We start from the raw sequence: 12,555 nt of genomic DNA, 5'->3' as shown, positions 1-12,555 counted from the left end.
CATCCATCCGATAAACCTTGAACTTTTTATTTTTTGCATAAGCCAAGAACATCCTTACTACTTCAATTCTAGCTATAGGTGCATATGTATCCTCATATTTTGTGCCTTCTTTCTATGAATATCCCTTGCATGCAATTCTATCCTTGTTCCTCACAACTTTGCCTTGCTCAATCATCTTGTTTCTAAATACTCATTTGGTTCCTATCACATTGTTTTCTTTATGTCTAGAAACTAACTCCAATGTATCATTCTTCACTCTTTAATCCAATTCTTTCTTCATTTCTTGAATCCAATGATCATCTTTAACTGCTTCATCTATGCACTTAGGTTCAACTTGAGGTATCACACACATCTCCTCATTTACTTTGTTCCTTGTCATCACACTTTTGACTTTGCTTCCAATTATCTCCTCAAGAGGGTGATTCCTTGTAAATTCCTATTAGGGGTAGGATTTAACATTTTAACTCATATCTCTTATCTTGATTTAGATCTTTATTGTCCTCTTTTGTCAATAGTTAGCACATCATTCTACAAATCATTGTTAGTCTCAAAGAAAACTTTAGAATTCTATCTAACAATTCTAGAATTATCTTCTTCTCCATCTAAATTATAATCTACTATATTTTCTTTAATTTGAAACTTTCCATCAATCCTTACATTTTTGCATTCAACTATTCTCTAGACGTGAATTATGCAACTCTATCAGATCTCAAACACTTTATCTTAACACTATATTCATTCACAACTCTATTCTTAAATATCTTAAAAACTTCTCAAAAGCTTTAGATTTTTCTTTAAGAAATGCTACCCACATAATTCTACTGAAATCATCAGCAAAAATCTTAAAATACCTTTCACCATAGAATCTTTTTCTTCTAGAAAGACCACTAAGATCTGTGTGAATGATCTCCAACTTCTCTATAGTAGTGAACTTCTTGCTAGGAGATCATACTTTCTTCTACTTCATCAAAATGCATTCCATACACACAACATTAGTAGGCATTTTAATCTTAGGAAAGTCTTTAATTGTAAAATTTCTACTAACTTTTAGAGTATTATCAAAGTTTATGTGACAAAATCTTCTATGCCACAACCAATTGTTATCCACTTTAGCTACCAAACATGTCACTTTAGTAGGATTCAACTGAAATACATTACATCTAGATATACTGCCAATTCTAATCATCTTAGTATTGAAAATTGGCTAATGAGGATATGTAATTGATGTCATTTATTGAAACACATGATGTACATGCTTAAAGGAAACCTCAAAAATAAAGATACTTAGCTTTTGGTACTTAGAAATTGTCTAAGTATGAATATGGTTTACAATAGTGTATTGTTCTTTATGTAACATGTTACTGACATCATATTATAGTTATCAAAGTTATATGGATATAGTATACATGTTGATGATGATGTATATAATTTTGGAAGTTAGTATGACTGTATAGAAAAAAGATATTTGTGATTTACCAGTGAAACAAGATAGTGAAATTAAAAGAAAGGAATTATTTTATTTACAAAATAATTACTTGATCAATTAGGGATGACATCCTAGATGTTTAATCTAAGTTGGAAAAGTGTATTATTGTCTTAGCACACCTAGCAAATTTTTTTGAAAAGGCATGGTATTTATGCAAAGCACATCTTGCAAATACAAGTGTGGTAGTTATGAAAGCAAGTGATGTATTGTGATATTCAAACTTTTTGTGAAAATGATATATGCAAAGTTTTGTAAAGCTATTTTTATGATCCAAGATTGAGCTAAAGATCAAAGATCATTCAAGAAAGAAATTTTAGCACCTATATTCCATAGGTTTAATTACTTGTTTCAGTAGTGAGCTCTTCTTGTAATTGGAAGTGCATTTTTAGGTAGTGGGCTCTATTGGAAATATTATGATAGGCTAAGTTACTAAGAATTGAGGGGTGAATCAGTAACTTATAAAACTTAATCCTTAATTAGTTGTAAATCCTTCATGAGTATTCTAATCTAATTGCATGCATGAAAAATTGAAAATTTTAAAGCATTCATAACAATTTTGACACACAATTTTGGTGACATAGAAACCTTCCAAATAAAAAGTAAAACTAGGCTGGGGATGATACCCACAAGATTTAGTACTATAGTATAAAATTGGCCTATTAAGGCTTACAATGATCACTTTTGATGATCTTCCCTATTAGGAACAATATAGATTGCTAGGTCCACCTTGTAAAAGGATTTACAAACATACAATGAAGTATGCACTTAGTAAAGAGATTTAAACAAGACTATTAGGTCTACCTTGTTAAAGGATTTGACTGATTCGCTTATTAGGATGAAGTAGTGGCTGATCTACAACTTATTTTATTGAATGAGATTGCTCTAAGTGTAAAAGTCATCTTGTTGTGATAGATAAAACTTTGCTACTCCTTATACTATTGTAGCCTTTTGTAATTCACTCTTTTTATCTTTTCTAATGATTAGATTACTTCCATTTGATACTTTGGATGTGATATAATTCATTACATATATATCAACCCAATTACACAATTATAAATTTGGCTGCAATACAAGTTTACACAAGTATTACAAAGTCAGCCAAAGTGTAGAAACTCTAGTTCTAAAGACTGAATTGGTGATGTTTTGATACTCAACATCCATTGTCAATAATTAACATCATCATGCAGTCAATAGACATAGAAGGTTGGTACATATTGATCACTTCCAAGTAGTCTTAAACTTAGTCTACACTGGTGACTTAGTGAATATTGTGAAACTTGGCATATAAACTGAATCAATTGATTCACATAGCATAACTCAGTCAATGCTATCAATGTGAGCTCGGTATAAACCAAGTCACTTGGTTAACACTAAGTAGCTAGGTTAACAGTAGACTCACATCGCATCAACTATGAACTTGGTAAGAACAATACAACTCAACATACACTGAGATCCTCAATTTACACTATTGATCATCAACTTTGTAGTAACTGCTTGGTGCAAACTAAATTTTTTCCAATGAACTCGGTAACAACTGTAGAACTTGGTAGCAACTGAAATGTTTGGTTAACATTGTTAACTATACAATAAGCTTGGTATATACTTACAATCTAAATAAGTGTATATCACTAATAAAAAACATGATTGGAATGTCAACGGGCTCATCTTCCATCTACTGTAATACATCTCCTAACATGGTTGGAATATCCTAACAAGGATTCAAAGTCTCCTAATAGGGACTCTATACTAAATTTTATCATTGACTCCTAATGGGGTGCATCTTCTAACAAGGAACATATATATCAGTATATTATCTAGTGGGTATCATCCCCATTGAGGTTTTCTCTTGGCCAAAGCTTAACTAGTTAAAAAAATATGGTGTTATGAGTTATCTTTGTGCATGGTTACTATTATTGTTCAGAATTACTTGTTTACTTTCTTATGTATGGTTCAAAGTAATTAATAATATCTAGTTGGTGACTAAAGTTTTTAAATTATTAATTCACCCCCCTTCTCAATAATTCCCACTTCTAACAATTGGTATAAGAGCACAATTACTCAAAAGAGGCTTAACAACTTGAGTAAGATCTCTATGGATATGGAATAGTTGATTAAGAACCTTGAAGAGGCACTTGAACAAATTGATATCCTTACTAAAGAAAGAGATAAGTTAAAGGATAGATATAAAAACTCCAAAGTGTATATTGGACAATTGAAGGAAAGGATTGAACATCTCAAATCCAAGCCTGAGTCTACTAAATCTGAAACTAGTGATGATGATTATTCAAAACTGAAGACAAAGCACAAGATCTTGAAGCATGAATTGAAGATTATGAATCTAAAGTCAACTTTGAAGAGTGATCCAAGAAAATTTGAATCTGATTTGAATACTAAGAATATAGATCTCAGAGTGAGTCTAGCAAAGAAGACATCTGAGTTTGAAACATTGAAAGAAGATCATGAAAAATTTCATAAGTACAACACTATTGTGAAAGGTCAACTAATTTAGTGTAGGCAACAACTTGAGAAGCCTTATTCTAGAAGAGAACATCTTGATGATTAAATGTCAATATAGAGACCTACTTATGATAAAAATTGGTCTTAGTTATCTATTTAACACATCTACAAAGAAACCTAAAATTAGATCAGATCTGAAAGAGAAAGATAAATCTAATGATAAGATTGAATCTAGTCAATATTTTAATAAACCTAAAGAATTTGGAAAAGACAAGGAAGTTGAGATATTGGATAAACCAAAGAAACTGGAATATCCTAAAGAAACTAGGTATGAATTTAGAGGTAAGTGTTTTTCATGTAATGAAATAGGTCATGTGGAAAGAGATTGTAAAAATAAGTCATTTAATCATGCTATAGATTGTTATTGTCATAATTTTCATGGTATGGGTCATAGAACAATTGATTATAGGAAACCTAAATATGATAATGATAGAAGGAATAGTATAATGTCTAGAAATACTAACCCTATAGATAGAAGAAGATCTAATGAAAGGGCATCGAGAGAAGGAAGACCTTATGAAGAAAGAAGGAAGATTGTGTGTTATAAGTGTAACAGCTTTGGACACATAGCTTAGAATTTCCATGCACCTGATGATCAATAGAATCCTAGGAGTAGATCTCCAGTATGACAGTTATGCAATAACTTTAGACATATAGCAAAGTATTGTATAATGGATTGAAATTTCAGAGATAGAAGGAAAAAGGGAAGAAACTTTGGAAACAAAAGAAACAATAGAAGAAACATCAAAAATGATAGAAGGAATCATGAGAGGAACTCTAGAACTAAGAAAGACAATGAGGAACATAGAAATATAGTCAGTGAACTTCAAGAAGAAATCAATGAAGCATTTGTAAAAGGATTAGACATCTTAAAAGAAAAGTTAGAAGATGGTGAGATAGGAAGATTGAAGTCAGTAATTGAGTTTGATTGAATTAAGTTGAATTAAGCATATTCACAACACCACAATTTGAAACTTCTTCTAGAGATCAAACTAGAGGTAGCGAAGCTTGAAAAAGGTGTATTGAGATAATTTTAAACTATAACTAAGCTTGCTTGTAATTTGGGGCTTATTAGAACTAGTTATGAAGGAATTAAGAGTTACTATTATTATAGAGGAAGCTAATTCTGTAGCAAAAGATGAAAACTATGTTTTTACAGAGAATTTCATGGAGCAAATATTCTTGGAGCATTTTCATGATGGAAGGAATCTATGGTAAACCTTGGGTTGCATCTAAATATTTGATAGAAGATCTTGAAAAATTATTTGATTTCAAAATGTAATTGACAGCTTTTTCATGTTTGCAAAATATGCAATTAATGCAAGTACAAATTCAATGAATAAAATAGAGTACAAACTTGATTACCAATTCCTTCTGATTACATCATAAGCATAGAGCACTCAGAAGTGACTTGAAGTAAACCCTATTTTTTAGAAAAAGGTATTTTATCATTTATCTATAGAATATATTTTATAAAGTTTTGATAGAATCATGGATATGTCAGTTGTTCATAATGTTGAGAATGAGGAGAGACCAAAATTGAAGGTTGTTTCCATGAGACTCATCGAAGGAAACCCTAATTTAGCATTATTCATTACTCCAAACAATGTAGTACATTTGGAAGATGTAGGAAGTTATCTTAACAACAAGATTGAAACTATTGGGAGTGACTATATGAACAAAGATATGGAATTAGTCTTTAACCACAATATGACTATGAAGCTTGGATTTGAACATTTTAAAGAACTAGATCTTTTCAAATATCACTTCTACCAAGAATTGGACACCAAACAATGGACACAAATCATACTAAGTAGAATTCATGATGGTAAACTATGGATGGAAGACCATATAGTTGATATTTCAGCCAACCTTATTCATGAGGTAATTGGTCTTACCAAACAAGGAAGTGTACCTATAGGTGAGAAAATTGTTAAGAAGAAGGTTGAGAGCTACACAAAATAAATTTATAATGGAAAGGCCATGGTGATCAACACCATTAAACAAGATGATGTAAGATTTCTAAGTACAATCATTTCCTATTCTATATGTACAAGTTATAAGATTGATGAATTATCAGTAGGATTCATCTATGCAGCCTATAAGATTTATGTTGAGAAGGAACAAGTTAACCTTAGTGAAATTTTGAGAATGCCACTTCTTGAAAACTTGGAGAAAATCAAGAAGATTATAGATGTATGTGACATCCAATAGATAAAACCTTGGATAGAGGGAGTTTGATAATGAAACCATTTTAGAATGGGAGTGAAAAAAACATTCAGAATTGCAGCTACAATTGTACATAGATTTAAAGAAGATATATGTGTTATGGTTGATACAGATTTAACTCATCTTCAAGTAGTAGAACCTTGGAAAAAATTCCTTGATCCCTTAGGTTATGCATTAAGTGATGATGTAGCAATTGGATATATAAATCTATTATTGAACTCTGAGAAGGACCAAGTTGAGTATAGATTTGGGACTTATGAAGAAATTACCCAATCAAGTGATCAGACATTCTTAGAGAAAGCATCTCATAAGAAGATAGAGACAATAATGAAGAAAGTTTTAACAGAAGTCAATATGACAAAAAGTGAGTCACAAGCAGTTAGGCAGACCATGAAATAAGGAATAACATATGTGCAACCTTTATCAGTGTCTATTGTAGAGACATCTTCATAATAGAGCATTCCTTATGCAACAGTGTTAGATGTAAAACTAAGTGATCTAAAGAGGAAATTAGAAAGATTAGTGGAAATCATGACTAAAAAGTTAAAAAAGGATCAAGCAATAAGCCACTAGACTAGGAAAGAGACAAAATACATTGTTGACAATTGTGGAATCTAGTGAACAAGAAGAAGAAGAAGAAGAAGAAGCTAAATATGTAGAGTAAGTAACTACTTCTAAATAGTCAGTAGGAAAAGCTTGGCAGCCCTAGAAGCCAAAGATAGAGAAGGATAATTCAGCCATTGCTAATGAAGGGAACTTTGTTTAGATGAATAAATTTTATAACTTGTATAATAATATTGAGAAATATCATATTGATATCTCTACTATGAGATACATATAGGTAACAATCTAAAACTTAAAGATATTGAAGGCACAGTAAATCAGAAAGTCTATGATAGACTTATTGAAAAGAAGGCACTAGCTCAAGAAGAGGACATAGAACTTTGAAAGTCTATGATAAGGACCATATGAAAGATTGATGAAGAAGAAGAAGTCAAGAGATTGTTGAACAATTTGGCACCTTACTTGAGAAACAAGGTGAGACCATTTCTATTTATGGTGGGTGAGAAGGATAAAATAAGGAGTGAAATAGTTACGACCATCAGTTAGATGATGATAGAATCTAAGGCAACACCTTCACTAGCACCTAGAACCTTGGAAGTGTTAGTAAGTGGTGATACAATGCAAATTGATCAGACCAATGTTATCATTAACATTGATGATACTAACCCTTCTGAGAGTTTCAAACAGACTAAATCTCATGCCCTTGTTATTGAAGATCAACTGAAACAAATTGAAGAGGAGAAGAGGCTATTAGAGGAAGAAAAGAGAAAAATAGAAGAAGCCAAGCAGAAATTGCTTGAAGATGAAATGAAAAGAAGAGTTGAGAAAGATGAGAAGAAGAGAATAGAGGAGGAAGAAAAGAGAGAAAGTGAAAGAAAGAAAAAGAAGATAAAGAGAAAGAAGAAAGAAGAGTCAAAGAGGTAGCTGAGAAGAAGCAAAGGGAAGATGAATCTAAACCATCTAGTTCATCTACTCTACTTTTGCTTGTTATCTTAACAATTGATAATGATGATTAGACTAACTTGATATCATCTCTATCAAAACTTATTTTAAAGAACAAAATAGTGAAGACCCTACAAAGAACCTTAATGGAGGTTACTAACAGACTACACAGTACTCTAAAAATCCAGCATATAGAGGCAGATCCTAAACAAGGGCATACGCAGTATTAAAATCTTTTGATGAAGAATTTACAAATTTACTCAATGTTGCAGAATCAAAGGCATATATTTCACATGATGCTAATTTGTTTAGCACCATTTGTCAAAACATCAAGAACAATTTGCTAAGTCTTAATACTTGGATCAAGGAACTTTAGAAATGTCAACATGATGGGAAGGTATTATACATCAAGTGTGCCCTATCTCATAAGTTTATCAAGGACCTTGATAGTAAGATTAAAGGTAAGTCAAGTGAGCTAGAGGCTTTATCAAGCCAAATGCAGCAACCTTCTAGCAAAATTGATGACTTTGAAGGACAAGTGGATAGTATTCATAGTGATATCAAGAAATTGGAACTTTAGAAAGAACAAATGTTGAAGAGATTATTGGAATTTAGAGAGTCTATTTATTTTAGGATATCTATTGTTGAGATATAGTTGGAGGAGTGTGTCAAAGTCAAGGACACCTACTCAAACTTCTTATGCTCCAATCTTAATATAGTTAAGATTGTATCATATGTCTTATGTGCAATTCTCACCTCTATTGAATTAGCCAAGGATACATGGATACAAGGTTTAACCAGTCTTAAGGCAAGTTTTGATGATTGCATGAAGAGACTATTAGTTTAAGGTACAAGAATAGAGTTCTTGACAATAGTTTTTTGACATTCTAACCTTTTTCATTGATGTCAAAGTGGGAGAATATCGATAAGAAAATTGTAAATTAGGTAAAGGGGAGAAGATAAAATTGTAAGGTATGAAATCATATTGTAAGGGGGGGCATATGTAATACGGATAAGTTGTAAAAGATAATTAATGTATTGTTACTATAAGGTTTTAGACAAGTTTTTGATTCTTAGTCAATTTTCCCTATTTTATTGTCATCAATGCCAAAGGGGAAGATTTTTGACAAGTGGCTAATGAAGATATATAATTGTTATCATTATGGAAACACATGATGTATATTCTTATAGGAAACCTCAAAAATAAAGATACTTAGCTTTTGGTACTCAAAAAATTGTCTAAGTATGAATTTGGTTTACAATAGTGTATTGTTTTGTATGTAACTTGTTACTCACATCATATTACGATTAGAAAAGTTAGATGGAGATAGTATAAATGTTGATGATGATGTGTATAACTTTGGAAGATAGTATAAACTGTATGGAAAAGAAATGTTTGTGTTTTACCAGTGAAACAGGACAATGAAATTAAAGGAAATGAATTATTTTGTTTACAAAATAATTACTTGACCAATTAGGGCCAACATCCTAGATGTTTACTTTGAGTTGGAAAAGTACATTATGGTCTTAGCCAACCTAGTATCAATTTGTGAAAAGGCATGGTATTTATGCAAAGGAAATCTTGCAAATTCAAGTGTGGTAGTTGTGAAAGCAAGTGATGTATTGGGATATGAAAACTTTTTGTGAAAATGATAGATGAAAAGCTTTGTAAAGCTATGTTTATAATTTGAAATGCAACTAAAGATCAGAGATCAGTCAAGAAAGGAATTACAACACATATATTCTAGAGGTCTAATTACTTTTTCGGGTAGTGAGCTCTTATTGTAATTAGAAGTGCATGTTTAGGTAGTGGACTTGCTCATCTTGCATCTACTATACTACAACTCCGAATAGGGTTGGAATATCCTAATAGGGATTCAAAGTCTCCTAATTGGAACTCTCTATACTAAAATTTCTCATTACCTCCTAATAGGGTCCATCCTCTAACAAGGAATATATATATATATATATATATTATCTAGTGGATATCATCCCCAGTAGGGTTTTCCCTTGGCCAAGGTTTCCCTAGTTAACAAAATATGGTGTCATGAGTTATCTTTGTGCATGGTTATTATTATTGTTTAGCATTACTTGTTTACTTTCTTATGTATGGGTCAAAGTAATTAATAATATCCAATTGGAAGCTAAAGTTTGCAAATTACTATTTCACACCCCCCCCCCCCCCAGTAATTCCTATTTCTAACAGTTGCCATCTCTGTGTTGAAATCAAATTGAAAAAGAGATTGTTAAGAAGGAGATTGTTGAAGAAGATTATCTGTTTCAATCATTGTTTTGTCAATGATGTCAAACCTACTATTTGCTAGTAAGACAATTTCTTATAAGATTCAAGTACTATCACTTAGTTGATTGATGAGGAGGATTTGATCAATAAGATGTAACAAAAGCACATAGAGGAAAGGTTGAGTTATGATTATGTAATGAAGTACAAGGATCAATTAAGACAATGGTGACATGATGAATTGATAATCTACTTAAGGTTACAAATATTGGCTACACTTAGAAAGTTTTGAACAAGTTAAACAAATTTTTCTGCCAAGCTTAATCGAGTGGATAGTAGGTTCTGAGAAAAGTTAGTACAAGCCGAGCAAAAAGTTAGTTGGAGCTGAGTAAAAGAAAATTCTAGTGGATACCAAGTAAGATAGTTGATGTCAAGTAAAGTTTAGTTGATGCCAAGAACTAGTAAACTTTAGTTGATGTCGTGTGATTTCATAGTTGATGATGACCAAAGCAATATATGTTGAGAATCAAAAGGTTTATAATGTCGAGCTATTGTATTATGTTAAAGATCAAAGATTCATTGAATCTAAGCTAACAAGTTTGTTTTCTTGAAACTTGTGAACCAAGAGGAAGATAAGGATAATGAGCTGGTGGCATAGGTGAATTGATATCAAAAAGATCAAGATCAAGATGTCAAAAAGAGATGTACCCAAGCTTAACAAAGATCATTTTCCTGCATGGAAAAGTTTGATGAAGCTACACCTTGGAGGACTTGGAGATCATGCACAATCTACCATTATAGTGGAACATGTTGATCTAGCAAGAGCCTTGACTGCTGAAGATATGAAGAAAAAGAAAGAACATAATCAGGCAATGTTGGAGATTGCCTCTATCCTAAGCTATGTTGAATTTGATATTGCAAAGAAAATGTGAGATGCCCTACACACTATCTATGTAGGAGAATAAAATTTTCAAAGAGCCAAATTTGAGAGTCTCAAAGGTAAGTTTGATGATATGAGAATGGAAGAAGGTGAAAATATTGCTCAATATGTTGCTAGAATAAAAGAAGTTGTTAGTGCAATAAATGGTGCTATTGGTCATATAGATGATGATACTATGTTAAGAAAATTCTTGAGAACATTACTACTTATTTATGCTATTAGAGTTTCTTCAATCCAAGAATTGAGATGTATACCAATAAATAATCTAACTCTTGAGGGTCCGATAGGTAGACTCACTAAATTGGAGCTATCTAACTTTGACAATTACAAACCAAAAAGTCTTGAATCTACTTTCAAAGCTAAGTTGTTATTGAAGGATTATAATGAAGAGAATAAGAAGAAGAAGAAGAAGAAAAGAAAGATAAAATGTATATCTAGTGAAAGTGATATAGATGAAGAAAATGTTGAACAATTGGAAGCACTATTGGCAAGAAGATTTCATAGAGGTAAAGGAATGTTCAAAGGTAAGTTACCCATCATTTGTTTCAATTGAAATAAATTTGGTCATATTGCTACGAGATGTGCACAAAAGAAGAACTACAAATATGGTAACAAGTATAAAAATAGAAGAATAGATGATATTAGAGATTACAAAGACAAAGGAAAGAAGTCATGCTACATTGCTAAAGAAGGAGACAAGGATGATTCTAATGAACATGATGATAAAATGGTGTATGTTGCAATGAAGGGTGAATCTGATCAAGATGAGGCAACTACACTTGTGACTTGTGTAAACAATAATGATAGATAGATCATTGACAATAGATGCTCACATCACAAGACTAGAGAAAAAAGTAAGTTCATTACCTTAACTTGTTATGATGGAAATAGTGTAAGATATCGTAATGATGCACCATGCTTGATAAAAGGAAAAGGCTCTATCCAACTCACATACAAGATTTCATGTGACAATGCCTGCTATGTTGAAGGATTAAATTATAACTTATTGAATGTGTCACAACTGAACAATTTGGGATACAAGGTTGAATTTGAAAATAAGATTTCTAATATATATGATAATTATGTAACCTAATTGAAAAAGGTGATCAAACTAGAAGTAATCTAGTTTATCTAGATATAGAGGATGCTACTTGTCTTTTTGTAAGACTTGATGATGTATCACTATGGAACAAGAGGTTATGTCATGTTAATTTGGATAACTTGGTTAGTATCAATAACATGAAGAAACTTAGAGGTTTTTCTAAGTTGAAGAAACCTAATAATGTAATATGCAAACAATGTTAGCTAGGAAAAATGATAAAACCAAGCTTCAAATGTAAAGCTTATACCTTTAAAGAAATACTAGAGATTGTTCATATTGACCTATGTCGACTGATTGAAGTGCAAAGCTATAGAGGAGATAAGTATATAATTGTATTTGTTGATGATTACTCTAGAATGATTATAGTCATGTTTCTAAAATAGAATTCTGATGCTTTTCAAATGTTTTAGTGGTACTTAGCAAGAGTTCAGAAGGAAATAGGTAAAAGTTTGAAATGTTTAAGATCAAATAGAGGAGGAGAGTTCACATCAAATGAGCTTGAGATATTCTATAATGAAAGAGGAATCAAAAGACAT

The sequence above is a fragment of the Cupressus sempervirens genome, chromosome 7 (genome assembly GCF_028749045.1).
Source record: "Cupressus sempervirens isolate cs-2001-9-10 chromosome 7, ASM2874904v1, whole genome shotgun sequence".
Taxonomy (NCBI): Eukaryota; Viridiplantae; Streptophyta; class Pinopsida; order Cupressales; family Cupressaceae; genus Cupressus; species Cupressus sempervirens.
The sequence above is the reverse complement of the archived record's forward strand: the minus strand, read 5'-3'. Positions refer to the sequence as shown.